Raw genomic sequence first — 15,091 nt, 5'->3', positions numbered from 1 at the left:
AAGCTCACAACTGTTGAGTTGCTATTTTTTGGCTAAAGTTCTCCTCATAAAAGGGATGCTATAGGGTTCAAGTGGTTACGGTAAAAATAAAACATATCACACAAAGATTTGGCGGACCCCCTGTAGTAACTCTGAGGACCCCCTAGGGGTCCCTTTTGAAGACCCCTGCGGGCCCCTAGAGGGCATTAACCACTTGAACCCTAGAATTCCTTTTCTGAGGGGAACATTAGCCGGAAATATTTTGGCAAAGAGGTATAGGTGTAGAGGGAAAAAAGCAGGCCACGTAAACAAAATAAAATGTAATCTGAAACACAATTTTATACAATATAGAGTAGGGGGTCCCTGCTTCATCTCTCTCTCAGCTAGGGGGTCCTTGGCCTGAAAACGTTGAAGACCCCTGGTCTAGCGTAATCACTAAAAACACTTCAATGGCAGGGAATGTGTTTTAACATGAATCCAATATGTGGAAGGGGGGGGGGGTCCCTGCTTCAGCTCTCTGTCAGCGGGGGTCCTTGGACTGAAAAATGTTGAAGACCCCTGCTGTACTGTACTCACTTTATTGTACTGTACTGTTACTCTTTGTTCAGGCAATGCTCACAAGCAAGTGCTCTGATGTTCACACGCTCTGGTGTTCTCTGTACCAGGGTTTCTCAAAGTGGGTGTCGTGGCACCCTAGGGTGCCATGACACAAGTCCAGGGGTGCCGCAGAATACTTTGATAATATTTGAAATTTATCAACAATGTTAACCAATTTAACCATAACCCTCTATTCTTGATTTGCTTGGTGCGCTCTTTTCTACACCATATCTCTTCACCAAAAATTGCCGATCTAAAAGCTTGTAGATTGGCTATTTTTGGTGAACGTTACCACAAGATTAGAGATGCTGGGGTTCACGTGGATATTTTCAATCTGTCCTAATGGAAACTGACATTCTCTCAAGTTGTCCTCGTGACATACTGTTTCTTAGGGGGAAAGAATTACATTTTTACGTCCCATAATATGACATAAATGTAAGGTGCCATAAAGTAACAATGTCATTTTGGGGGTGCCGTGGATGAAAAACATTTTTTTTACAGGGGTGCCCTGAGCCAAAAAAGTTTGACAACCACTGCTCTATACTATAGCTTTGTTGCCAGAACTCTACTCCAACTCACTGGACTTAGGCCTACATGTCCCACTGCAGAGTGGACCCTTCAATGTATGCTAGCTACATGTCCCACTGCAGAGAGGACCCTTCAATGTATGCTAGCTACATGTCCCTCTGCAGAGAGGACCCTTAAATGTATGCTAGCTTAATGTCCCGCTGCAGAGAGGACCCTTCAATGTATGCTAGCTACTGTACATGTCCCACTGCAGAGAGGACCCTTCAATGTATGCTAGCTTCATGTCCCTCTGCAGAGAGGACCCTTCAATGTATGCTAGCTACATGTCCAACTGCAGAGAGGACCCTTCAATGTATGCTAGCTTCTTGTCCCGCTGCAGAGAGGACCCTTCAATGTATGCTAGCTTCTTGTCCCGCTGCAGAGAGGACCCTTCAATGTATGCTAGCTTGTCGTTCAACCAACGCTGCCTGGAAACCATATCAGTGTTGTCGGGTAGAAACCTCTTAAAGGAGAATACCGGACAAATTAAGTGTTGTCTTTGATGTCTCGTTACTCACCGACCGACGTGAAAAGTGGCGTTCTTTTTTTCCATAGATTCCCCTGTCGTCATTTTTTAAACCCCCTCCGTTGTCATAATGGGAGCGCGTGGGTTAGGGAGATTCGTCTATTATTACCGATGCAAAGTTGTTTTTCTCTCTACTGCTAGTCATTGTGGAGTCTCATGATAGTCAAACATGCGCTGAAAATTCCTTCGAGGCCACCGTTAATGGCGAACGATTTAACACTGGATGCTTGTTTCTTTCCAGAACCTGGCAACTCGTGTTGGCCTCGAAAAAAAGAACGCCACTTTTCACGTCGGTCGGTGAGTAACGAGACATCAAAGACAACACTTAATTTGTCCGGTATTCTCCTTTAACTCCATATTCAAACTTTTTGAGTTTTTACCGTAATTGAACGCCCTACTTGATCATACTACAGTGTCACACAAAAGTAGCAGATCTCCCAAGCTCGAAGCGCGAGCTTGTAGATCTGCTACTTTTGCCGGTTTTGAATTTGAATCCTGAAAAGTTAACAGTTTTGGTCATAATGAGGTTTCCACCATGCAGACAGAGATGATATCTATTTATTTAACCTGTTCCCTGTCAGCTTGCTTGGAACCTCGATGGTAATAAATAGCTTTTTTTTGCCCAAAGCTGCCTTGAGGTGGAGAAGCTCCATTTGACAGACATACTGTACAGTGAGACAAAGTCACAGTTTGATGACAAAACTCGTTCCATTTGTTTGGAAAAAGCAACAAGGCCTTCTGTAAGAAAACTGCGTTGTATGTGTATCTTTATTCAGTAAACTCTTAACTGTCTGCATTCCATGTTATGTTCTTCTAATGTGACTTTGTGAGTTTCGAATGCATTGTATTGTATTATAAAACATTGAAATGAAATATATCTGATGGAGCTGTTTTTTCCTTATCACCCACACAAAGTACCAGACATGTTTCATAAAGGCGACAAAGAAAATTCAGACTCGAACACAGGCAGCCATTGGATGTAGTGAAATATCTTGTATTAACAGACAGAGAGATATGGAAGGTTACAGTGTCACAGGTGTTAACGCATCAGCGGTCGTCGTCTCTCTCAAGTTTAACAGAGAAAGCACTGGACTTTAACAGCGTCCGTTAACATAAACATATGACATCATGGAAGACAGATCAAGCGTCAAGCCATCGGAGGTGTAATCCTGCCATTGGTGGAGAGTGATGATGCTAGTTGTCGTCAGATGAAGATGATGAAGATGAGGATGGTAGATGATGAAGATGATGATGATGGTGTAACAGTTTATCTTTGGACAAACAGCGTCCAAATGTCTGGGTCAACACGTTGACCTCGGCTCTGACCGGTCACTGGTCAGTGGTGATTTTGTGACACTGAAGAAAGGATTAGCGTAGAAAAGAACACAGATAGGAAGTGTTCTCAAAACATTCCATATTGACATAACTTGAGGATAGTCACAGATAGCCACATAAAGCCTGTAGCCAGCTGCTTTGACCTTGCAAGAGACAGGAGAATGGGAGAATAGAGTACATTTAACATGACTGGATTAGGCCAATATAACATCATTATATTAATTTGACATTTAAAGCAGGTTTAGGACACTAGACAAATTATGATCAATCAAGATTAACTATCAATATCTGTCTGTTTATTTACAGAAGCCTTGGACGTCCTGACATGCTTACTTCCCGAAACGGATGATTCACTTTCTGGGTTAAAAAAAAATCACAGTCTGACTGTTGGGGAAATAACTGGAGAAATGTAGTTCAGTTTAGTTTATTTAGCACATTGTTATAAAACAAGTCGCTGTGCGAGGAAAGGAAAGAAGCCAGCAGGCTTATTTGGAATCCTTTCCTTAATGGAAGAGGTCGTTATATAACATAGATTAAAAAGTTCAATAAGAACAATACAAAACAATACGGTTTACAAGGGGAGCAGCAGTGCAATAAAGCAATAAAAACAGAAACTGCAGAAAAGAAGAAAAAGACAAAACAAATTTGTAAAATCATCTCTGGACAGATTTGGCCGGGGGGCCCGCCGGCCTCTAAACTAGGTCCCCTAGTACAGGGTTTCTCAAAGTGGGTGCCGTGGCACCTTAGGGTGCCGTGACGCAAGTCCAGGGCTGCCGCAGAATACTTTGATAATACGGTATTTGGAATTTATCAATATCACTTCAGTTTAACCACTTAGACCGCCGTCTAGACTTAGTAAAACGGAAGTGAGCTGCACTGTTCTTGGTGCTTTTTTTCATTCTACAGTACACCAAGTCTCTTCGCCAAAAATAGCCGATCTACAAGCTCACGACGCGTTGTGAGCTTGTAGATCGGCTATTTTTGGAAAATGCTCCCCCCAGAATAGGGATGCTGGGGTTCAAGTGGTTAAACACCAAGTGCAAACGTTCTGTCCTGATGGAAACGGATATTCTCTCAAGTTTTCCGCAAGACTTACTGGATCTTAGAGGGAAAGTTTCACATATTTACGTACGTAGCGTCATATGACATAAGGTTCTAGAAATTAACAATGTCATTCAGGGGTGCTGATGATGATAATGTTATTTACCGGGGTGACCTGAGCCCAAAAAGTTTGAGAACCACTGCCCTAGTATTTCGCTTTACAGCAAATTTCTTTGATGAAAAATGCCGATCCACAAGCTCACAAGGCCATGCGTTGTGAGCTTGTGGATCGGCATTTTTTGCTGACTATAGGCTTAATTCACCCCAGAATAGAAAGGCTTGGGTTCAAGTGGTTAATCTCAGAGGGAATGGTCCTCTGAAAGGATGATTATGAGAAGGTCAGGGTCACAATCCAGATATCCAGAGCAGTGTTTCTCAAACTTTGTCGTGTCAAGGACCCCTAAATTCATATGTATTTGGTCCCCCATTTGAATTATGTTTTGTGCCAGGGACCCCCAGCAGAGAAGACTTTTTGCAAAATACCAGATATACAAGCTCACAATGCGTTGTAAGCTTGTAGATCGGCTATTTTCAAATATTATATGTATAATATAGGGCTGAAGTGGTTGATGTATGTTTTATAATATAATCATTTATATCTGCAAAGTAACTAGTAACTAAAGTTTTCAAGTAATTGTAGTGGAGTAAAAGTACAATATTTGCCTCTGAGATGTAGTGGAGTAGAAGTAAAAGTACTGAAAATTGGAAACACTCCAGCAATGCAAAAATGTCTCAACATTGTACTTAAGTACAGTACTTGAGTAAATGCACTTAGTTACTTTACACCACGGGTGAGAAGTTCAGTCACCCGGGAGAGACTGGGAGCATAAACCATTGCTCCTTCATGTGGAAACTTGGAGCCAAAGGTCCCCCGGGGCAGACCGAGGACCACAGGGGGGGATTATGTCTACACGCTGGCCTTGTACAACGCCTCGCTCGCGGCTAATGTTGGGACAAGGACGTCTGGAGCTCTCTGCTGCATCTGTTGCCCTCGATACCCGACTCCGGATAAGCGGTTGAAATTGGATGGATGTGATGGATGTTGTTCTTCAGCGTGGTGACACTATATGTCTTCAGACTTCTTAACCCATTGGTTCTCAAAGTGGGGTCCGGGGACCCCCAGGGGTACTTGAGGGGATACCAGGGGGTCCCCAGCTAAATGATGTATAGGAACCAAATGGACCCTTATGGGTCTGTAACTCTGAGTGTACAAATGGAACCAAATGGACCCTTATGGGTCTGTAACTCTGAGAGTGTACAAATGGAACCAAATGGACCCTAACGGGTCCATTTGGTTCCATTTGTACACTCTCAGAGTTAAATTAACATTGATTTTACAATATGAATTGGGGTCCCAGAGATATAAATGCCATTAAATGGGGGTCCGTAGCCTCTAATGCATGTCAAACTGGGGGTCCTTAAATTACAATGATTGAGAATCACTGCTAGAGCCGTAAAAATCTTCTCTTATGGGGGTTCCCTGGCATATCTTTTCAAATGGGGGTCCGCGGACTAATAAGTGTCAATTTGGGGGTCCTTGACATGAAAAAGTTTGAGAACCACTGTCTTAACTAACTGAAACTCTTGTCACACTCTTTTACCAACCAATTGTGTACCTAAGTAAAAGTATCAATACCACAATTGTAGAAGTACTCTGTTACAAGTAAAAGGCCTGTGTTCAAAATGTTACTTGAGTAAAAGTATTGGCATCAAAATATACTCGAACAAAAAGTAGAAGTATTTAAATGTTTGAAAATAGCAGATCTACAAGCTCACAATTTTCAAATAGCCTATGTATAAAATAGGACTAAAGTGGTTAATGTGTGTTTTATAATATAATACTTTCTCCACCACTCTGTCTTGTCTCCGGTGATTTGCAAATGTTGTTCACCTGTGTCTTGTTTAGTCTCAGCCAATCTAGCCCTGAAACATGACTGTCATATCATGACGCTACTTGTTCCTGGTTTTTGAAATGTCTATATTTACATCCCGTACATCTACATAAACGTTCAGATTTCAAATATAAAGTGCTTACTCCACGGCCACGGATGTGCCAAGTTAAAACGCTTGGATTTGTACCCGTATCTTCCGTATTGTTCAATAAAAAAGCATTTTACTCCTATTGATGGCTATTTGTTCTTTAGAGTTATAATGTATCAGAGTGCAGTACACGTCCCAACCGATAAGGCCGCGAAATTAAAAGCATGGAGAAAATGGCCACCAACCAGATTAAAATGCTTTTTTATTGAACAATACGGAAGATACGGGTACTTAGATCCAGGCGTTTCAACTTGTAACATCCATGGCCGCGGGGGTCAGTACTTCATATTTGAAATCTGAACGTTTATGTAGATTTTGGGGTTGTAAATGTAGACATTTCAAAAGCCAGGAACAAGTAGCGCCATGACGCTTGTGACAGACGAGCGTCATGTCCTTATTAGCGCCTCAGACCACCTGTGTTATTTAAAGCTCCCTGTGTTTGCTGCTCTCTGACTGTTTGTCATGATGTTGTTGTCATGTAAGTAGTTAGTCTTTTCTTTGTTCTGTTGGCTATAGTTTCCCTGATTCCTACTAGTGTAGTCTAGTGTCCTATAGTCCATATAGTTTACCTCGTCGTGTTCTTTTTTTTTTGTCTTAATAAAAAACCCAGGAATTTGGACCGCACTTTAATTGCCTCACAACCAGTGGTGGAAAGTAACTAAGTACATTTACTTAAGTACTGTACTTAAGTACAATTTTGAGGTCTTTGTACTTTACTTGAGTATTTCCAATACTTTTACTTCTACTCCACTACATCTCAGAGGCAAATATGTTGTGCTTTTACTCCACTACAATTATTTTGAAAACTTTAGTTACTACTTACTTTTCAGACATAAATTATATTAAGAAACATACATTAACCACTCTAGCCCTAATTTATACCTAGGCTATTTGAAAATAGCCGATCTACAAGCTCACAACGTGTCAAATCGCTATGCATTGTGAGCTTGTAGATCTGCTATTTTCAAATATTTTAATACTTTTACTTTTGGTACTTTTAAGTACATTTTGATGCCAATACTTTTGTACTTTTACTCAAGTAAATGTTTAATTCTGGACTTTTACTTGTAACAGAGTATAGCCTATTTCTGTATTCCAGTATTGGTACTTTTACTTTAAGTAAAGAATTGGAGTACTTTTTCCCACCACTGCCTAAACCAATAGATACACTGGGGGTTATTGAGTCCTATTGGGTCCTTATTATTTGGACCCCTTGCTGTCCCCCGAACCTCCCGTTGAGAACCGGTGTGTTGTGATAGGCTGAACGCACGTGTCCACCACACAGTCAGAGAGAGAGAGAGAGAGAGAGAGAGAGAGGATCGGAGAGCCAGTGGATCCAGTGGATTCATTCATTCTGCGGACATTGATGATGATCACACTTTAGAGACAGACAGCATTCAGCGGGACAAGCAACACACACACACACACACACACACACACACACACACACACACACACACACACACACACACACACCGCAACGAACCACGCAACGTTACGTGACTCTCTCTCTCTCTGTCCCGTTATTCGTGCATTGCGGCTTTTCCCCCCTTTCACTCTTTCTTTCTATCATCAAATGATGAACTTGAACTTGGTGGTCGGCGGTTGGTGACGTGTTGTCGTCATCAGTGCATCGTCACGGGATTCATTCATTCATTCAGTTGATCTGCCTGCTGCTGCAGACTGAAGGATTTGGTGCTGAGGAGAGAGAGAGGAGGAGAGAGAGGAGGAGGAGAGAAGGAGGCTCTTTAGAGAGAGAGAGAGGGATAGAGAGAGAGACAGGAGCTATAGGAGAGGAGGCTCTACAACACACAGAGAGTGGAAAAATGCGCAGCATCCCCTCAGATGTGCGCGTTATATGAGCACGATGCTCCACTTGGAGAATGACTGGAAGCTTAAAGGTGATCCGCGCTCCTGCTTTTGACATCCCACCCAAGTCACCGACAGACAGACAGACAGACAGACAGACAGGATCTATAGCCTATAGGTCTACGTGTTGTTGGATATATTGACCACCTGGAGGAAGGAGACAGGCTGTGGCTGTACAGCTTCGGCCGGGTTGAATTCTCTGTCCGCTTGGCGTCCACACTGCAGGTGAAACGTTTTCTTCCATGTACTGCAGATCTTTTTTTCTCTCTCTCTCTCGTTGACACGTTTTGGATGTCGGCTCTGTTGGAATAACACTAATAATAATAGACCTACTATAGGCTACTGCTACAGTCCTTTTTTTTTTGGCTGCAGTCTTCGTTGTGACTGTTATTATAACCTAGCTAAGTTGCGTCTCCTGTGAGCATCTCTGTGTCAAAGGAGCCTTTTTTAGTTTTCTCGTCTCCTCTCCTCCCGTCCGGCCGTCCTGGGATCAAAGTTGGTGAGGATGTGGAGTCAGGACCGGGGGCACTGGGGGGTGTGCTGGTGGTGTGTGGTGTCCCTGCTGGTCACTATGGTGAGCGGGGCGCAGAGGTGAGGAACCGAGCACGCGCACACACATGCACATACACACACATGCACATACACACACACACAGTTATGTGATATCTGCATTTCGGACAGTTTCTTAATAGTCCTCCTTGTTTGATTTGAATAATTCTATATTGTGTGTGTGTGTGTGTGTGTGTGTGTGTGTGTGTGTGTGTGTGTGTGTGTGTGTGTGTGTGTGTGTGTGTGTGTGTGTGTGTGTGTGTGTGTGTGTGTGTGTGTGTGTGTGTGTGTGTGTGTGTGTGTGTGTGTGTGTGTGTAAATAAATATATGTATATATATATATATGTACTGTGTATGTATATGATAAATCCATAAATGTAGGCCTATGTGATGAATTCCTAAACGTACGTGTCTCCTTGCAGCGCCAACGAGCCCAGTAACATGTCCTATGTGAAAGCCACCGTGGACAAGCTGCTGAAGGGCTATGACATTCGTCTGAGGCCTGACTTTGGAGGTACAAAAAAAAACAGAGAAGAGAAAAACCCTTTAGGCTGACCCCACATTAAAATGTCACACCGACCACCATGACCATACACCACAATGGGATTTAAATCGTTCAGAAAATGCTCTTATATATATCTTATATATATATATATATATATATATATATATATATATATATATATATAGGCTAGTACCTATATATAATTTAGCAGTAAAACCAGGAAAGCGTCTGTGTTATTTTAGATTTTAGCATTGGCAATTAAAAAATAGCAGATGTACAAGCGCGTAGATCTGCTATGTTTGAAAAATCGTGAAAAATTTGTGAAAATCTTGAATATGTAATTGTTTTAAAAGTGATAATTTTTAACTCAAATCTTTGCTGGAGGTCACTGGAACAAAATATTTTGCTACCATTATTTTATACTTTTGGCTATTAGAAAAATTGCAGATATACGGTAGATCTGCGTTTTTTTTTTTTAAATCACGAACATTTGTGCAAATCTTTGAATATATATATATTTTTAAAGAGAACATTTGTAACTGAAATCTTTGCTTCTGGGGGGGTCACTGGAACCAACTATTTAGAGATGTGGGGGGGTCCGCGGCCAAATACATATCATTTTGCGTGGTCCTTGACATGGAAAAAAGTTTGAGAAACCACTGATATTATTATTATAGCAACATACGTTCTTCAGAAAACTGTTAGAATTTAGAAGACATTTTGTAGAATATCGGCCTCAGGTCTTAATGGGTTAATACTGTTTTTAATTATTCCATTTCCACAAGGTGCCCCTGTGGACGTCGGCATGAGCATCGACATCGCCAGCATCGACATGGTGTCAGAAGTCAACATGGTGAGTGAGACGCACAAACCTCTGCTGTGACAATATGGGACATCATTGTGTTTGGGAGCAGAGGAGTCCCTCAGGGCCCTGCGCTAGTACTGTGTCTTTTTATGTTTTTGCTCAACGTTATATATATATTTTCGCTGGAAAATTAGCCGATCTATAAGTTGCGTTTTCCCTAGAATACGAATGCTGCATGGGGTTTAATATAACCGATCTGTAAGCTTGTACTGTAGATCGTCTATTTTCCAGTGAGCGTCTTTCCTTAGAATACGAATGCTGGGGTTTAAAATAACCGATCTATAAGCTTGTAGATCGGATATTTTCCAGCAAGCGTTTTCCTTAGAATATACGAATGCTGGGGTTTAAAAAAAATAGCCGATCTATAAGCTTGTAGATCCGCTATTTTCCAGTGGGTGGGGGGGGGAGTTTAGTGGTCAAAGCTACTAGTTTGGTATAACCGAAACAGTGGGCCCCTGAGAACACTGGGCACCATTAACAGATTTTTATTATTTTATATTTCATATCGTTGATTTCATAGCTACATTTATTTTACAAATACATTTAAGGCAGAAATATTTCTGCAAATTGCTACAAAACCAGTGATAGCCGGTCCTAATTGGTGGGTAAACAAGAAGCTGAAGGGGTAAATCTTAGGTCCGGTAATTATGTAACCGTGTATGTTCAAATAAATCATGGATGCTTTGCATTATTTCCGACCATTTTCCAAAGCATACATTTATTCTTCATTTATTTGTTTTATAAATGTCTTCACATTTTTGGAAGGAAAAAGAAAACTGCCAATTTAACGTTGAGGTGCCCAAACTTTTCAGGTGCCTCACTGGACCCGTATCCAATAGTTCTAGGGGCCCTATTTTCGCCGGTGCCTCACCCCATTATCCCTAAACTTCTTTGCCATTTTTTAAACTATTTTTAAAAACATTTACAAATAGTTCAACTAGCCGATCTACATCGACGCGTTGTGAGCTTGTAGATCGGCTATTTGAACCATTTGAAAATGTTTTTAAAAATAGTTTTTTTAAAATCCTCATTGTTGTTGATTTAACTTATATATATATTAATTTAGCTCTGTGAGTGTGCAAATGGGACCTTTTGGTTAACACATGGCTGTGACTGTGTACAATAGATGATCCAAATCTAGTTTTCTTTAGCCCCCCCCATCCGTCCGTCCCCGTGCTTGGCTTGGTGCAGCGCTGCTGCTGCCGCTGAGGGAAGAGAAAGAGAGGCTTGTGCTGAGATTTCAGCACCTCCTTGGTATTTTATTTTCAGCACCGCGCGGACAGATCCGCAACGTGTCAAAACCCAATCCTGTATGCACATCATCAGAGCAGCATACAACACACACGCCCGTGCACGCACGCACGCACACACGCACACACACAGTAGCCCTGTGGTTGTCCGCTAGAGAGAGTGTGAATTAACGAGAGAGAGAGAGAGAGAGAGAGAGAGAGCTGCACATGGATTTTTCTTTTTCTTTTTTTTGCTTCCTGTGCCACTGTTTAGTGATTCCGTTCACGGCTGTGTAGGGAGAGCTTATGGGTGTCAGTGCTTGGAAGCTATAGCCCCCCATATGAACACACATAGCGGCGCAGCGCAGTGCCGATGCTGCCTGCCTTGCCTGCGGGCTAGATTCTGTGCTTTGATATACCAGTCTCCTTTTCTTTCTTTCTTTCTTTTCTTTCTTTCTTTTCTTTCCTTCTTTCTTTCTTTCGTTCTTTCTTTCTTTCTTTCTGCTTTTTTTTTTTTGGTCCTCAATGCAGTAATTACATAACGCTGTGTCAGTGACTCAACAAAGGACGCATCCCTGAGTAAACCCACCAACCCGATGATCACTTCTAGTGAGAGGGGCGATAAATGCCGCGTCGGCAAAAGGTTGCTATAAGGGGCTAATATATACACGGTGGTGAATCATCAATATTTCTTTTTTTTTGGTCTCTTGTTGTTTCCTGGTGGGTTTTCTGTTCTCGCCATGGAGCCTGAGTATAGGCCTAAAGCAGTGGTTTTCAACCTTTTTCATGCCAAGGACCCCTAAATTGATATACATTTGGCCGCGGACCCCCATTTGAAAACGCCAGGGACCCCCAGAAGCAAAGATATCAGTTAATTTTCGCTTTAAAAATATATAAATATTCAACCTATGCACACTTTTTTAAGGTTTTTCAAAAATAGCAGATCTACAAGCTCATAGCGCGGCACTCGGTGCCGCGCTATGAGCTTGTACATCTGCTATTTTTGAATAGCCAAAGCTAAGTGGTTAAAAATGATTGTGACGCTATGTTAACTCATTTTGCTGGGGACCCCCTGGTACTCCCTCAAGGACCACTGGTGGTCCCCGGACCACTGGTTGAGAACCACTGGCCTAAAGTACAGACCACTTGTGTGCGTGTGTGTGTGCGTGTACGTGCGTGTGTGTGTGTAGTGTGCGCGTGCGCACAGCCAAACTTGGGGGTCATATAGCATTGTTTTGCTTTCATTGGCAGGAGGCAGGTTGCTATCCACCTGTTTCCTAGGCTTTTCACTTCCTGTGTGTGTTCCACTTCCTGTCGATTTGATCCAATGAAATCCAATGAAACTGGTCAGATGACTAATGATATCCAATGAAATCCGACAGGAAGTGGAAAACACACAGCCTAGGAAACAGGTGAATGGAGACCCCGACCGAGGACCGAGTATTTTTTTTTGCGTCCGATGCCGATCTCAATTCTGGAGAGTCCTTAGACCGCCGATGACCGACGTTTTTCGACCCGTATCTTAGTTTGATTTAACCACATATAAGGCCTGTTCAGAAATGTACAAGAAAAAAATATCCGATCTACTACATTAGCTCACAATGCGTCGCATCGTCACGCTTTGTGAGCTTGTTGTAGATTTGGCTATTTTTGACATTTTCTTTCGAAACGTTTAGAAAAACTTGAACGTTTTTTGCTCCTATAATAATGACATGCCAACAATAGCATAATTGTCGTCAAAAAAAGTGAAATAATGGACGATATACATGTATGGGCCAAACTGATACATCAGTCAAAAGGTGGCTGCTTGAATATCGTTGCTGTCGAGCAGAAACCTCTTATCTCCTTTTTCTAACTTTTTGTGTTTTTTTCCCCGTAAATTAACCCTTTAAGACCTGGAACGCATCTGGTGTAATTTTTTTATTTGAGTTAAAAAGCATTATTTTACACTTTGGGCTACTCAAATGTTTGAAAAATCGTGAAAATGTGTGCAAATCTTTGAATTTAACTCAAAGCTGTGCTTCTGGGGGTGGGGGGGGGGGGGGGTGGGGTCCCCTGGAACAAAAATATTTTGAGATGGGGGTCCGCGGCCAAATACATATAATTTTTGGGGTCCTTGACGTGAAAAAGTTTGAGCACCACTGATATAGAAACATGCATTTTTCAAAATACTATTCTGAAAATAGTATCAGAATCGGCTTCAGGTCTTAATGGGTTAGCGCCCTACTTGATCATAGTACAGCGTCACACAGAAGCATCAGAAGTAGCCGTGACCCGTGGCCGCAAGCTTGATCTGCTACTGTTGCTGTTTCTGACTTTGAATCCTGAAAAGTAGCAGTTTTGGACATTAGGAGTTTTCCACCCGACCAGAGGTGATATGAGCCTACAGACAACATGTTGGACTGTGAGCTGATGCTGTTATATATCATTGTCTATCGTGACAATGAATTAAAATCTCCATGGGGTGACTAATCCATAGAAAAAAACAATGTTTTTGGGTGAACTATCCCTTTAAGGCAGGGGTCTTCAACAGGGGGTCCTCAGAGTTACTACAGGGGGTCCGCCAAATCTTTGTGTGATATGATTTATTTTTTACCGTAACCACCTTGAACCCTATAGCATCCCTTTTCTGAGGAGAACTTTAGCCAAAAATAGCAGATCTACAAGCTCACAACGCCTCGCACTGCGAGGCGTTGTGAGCTTGTAGATCTGCTATTTTTGGCAAAGAGGTATAGGTGTAGACTAGAGGGAAAAAAGAGCAGGCCACTTAAACAAAAGAAAGTTGAATCTGAAACACAATTTTAAACAATATAGAGGGGGGGGTCCCTGCTTCATCTCTCTCTCTCAGCTAGGGGGTCCCTGCTTCATCTCTCTATCAGCTAGGGGGTCCTTGGCCTGAAAACGTTGAAGACCCCTGTTTTAAAGATGGAGTGCCATGATATTTTTCAACCCTAAAACCTGATCATAAGGTATTATTATTATGTAAGGATTTTTTTCAAAAAAATAAAAGTGTACAGTAAGTGTTAAAATGTTGTTTTTATGTGGACACGCCTCCAGTTCATTAACTCATTGAGTGCCAATGACGTCGCAGACGTCACGTTTTTCATAAGCCCAGAGTGCCAGAGACGTCATAAAAAAAAAAAAAAAAAAAACTTTTTTTTTTTTTTTTTTTTTTTTTGAAAAAAAAGGTTCAGAACCCAAGATATGATGATTTGAAGATTTGCTGCTCCATTCACTTCTTGTTTAACTTTTTACTGAAAAAGGCTGTATCTCGGCTCCTAAGCACTTTTTTTTTACAATGTATTTTTGGCCTTGGCACAGGGGTGATATAGCCAGAAATATTTTTGGCACTGAATGAGTTAAGTATACCTGGTTCTCACCTTAGCACCTCCTCCACCACCTTAGCACCACCCACCTGTCCTAGTCCCTCCTCCTCCTCATGCCCACACCTGTTGTGTTATGATAATGAGGGGGAGGGTATGGCTTTGTGATGTCACTAAAGCGCTGTTTCTCTATTGGCACGTTTGACCCTCAAGGTTTCAGCCTCCAGGAAGAAACTCCAAATAGTCAGAGAAGACATAAAACACCATAAAAACACCACCGGGGGGCTTAATGAAGTGCAAAAAAAAAACAAAACCATGGCACCAGCTCTTTAAGGAGCCTACAGTATGTTCCAATGGATCCAATGTAGTTATTATTTAGTCTCACAACTTAAGCTTCATTACATAATATTTTTCATTGGTTCAATATTTATAAAACATACATTCACACTTATAACCACTTCCCATTTTACTTTAAAAATGTTTTTAAAAAATTGAAAAAATAGCAGATCTGCAAGCACACAACGTGTCACGATGCAACACGTTTTATTTGACCTTGTAGATCATCTTTTTTTCACGCAACACTCGTGTGTTGACGACGTAGAGCGT

At 41.7% G+C, this 15,091-nt stretch overlaps 1 protein-coding gene across 1 annotated transcript in view; it reads left to right on the top strand.

Annotated features, from left to right (window-relative positions):
- Nucleotides 1-15,091, top strand: part of gabrb1 (gamma-aminobutyric acid type A receptor subunit beta1) — a gene marked incomplete at both ends in the record, with an annotated part of 204,514 nt that overhangs the window by 41,786 nt on the left and 147,637 nt on the right. The gene's annotated exons all lie outside the window — the stretch shown is intronic.

Source organism: Gymnoscopelus braueri (genome assembly GCF_963280865.1).
Source record: "Gymnoscopelus braueri genome assembly, chromosome: 19".
In the NCBI taxonomy this organism is placed as follows: domain Eukaryota; kingdom Metazoa; phylum Chordata; class Actinopteri; order Myctophiformes; family Myctophidae; genus Gymnoscopelus; species Gymnoscopelus braueri.
This window is presented reverse-complemented; position numbering and strand designations above follow the sequence as displayed.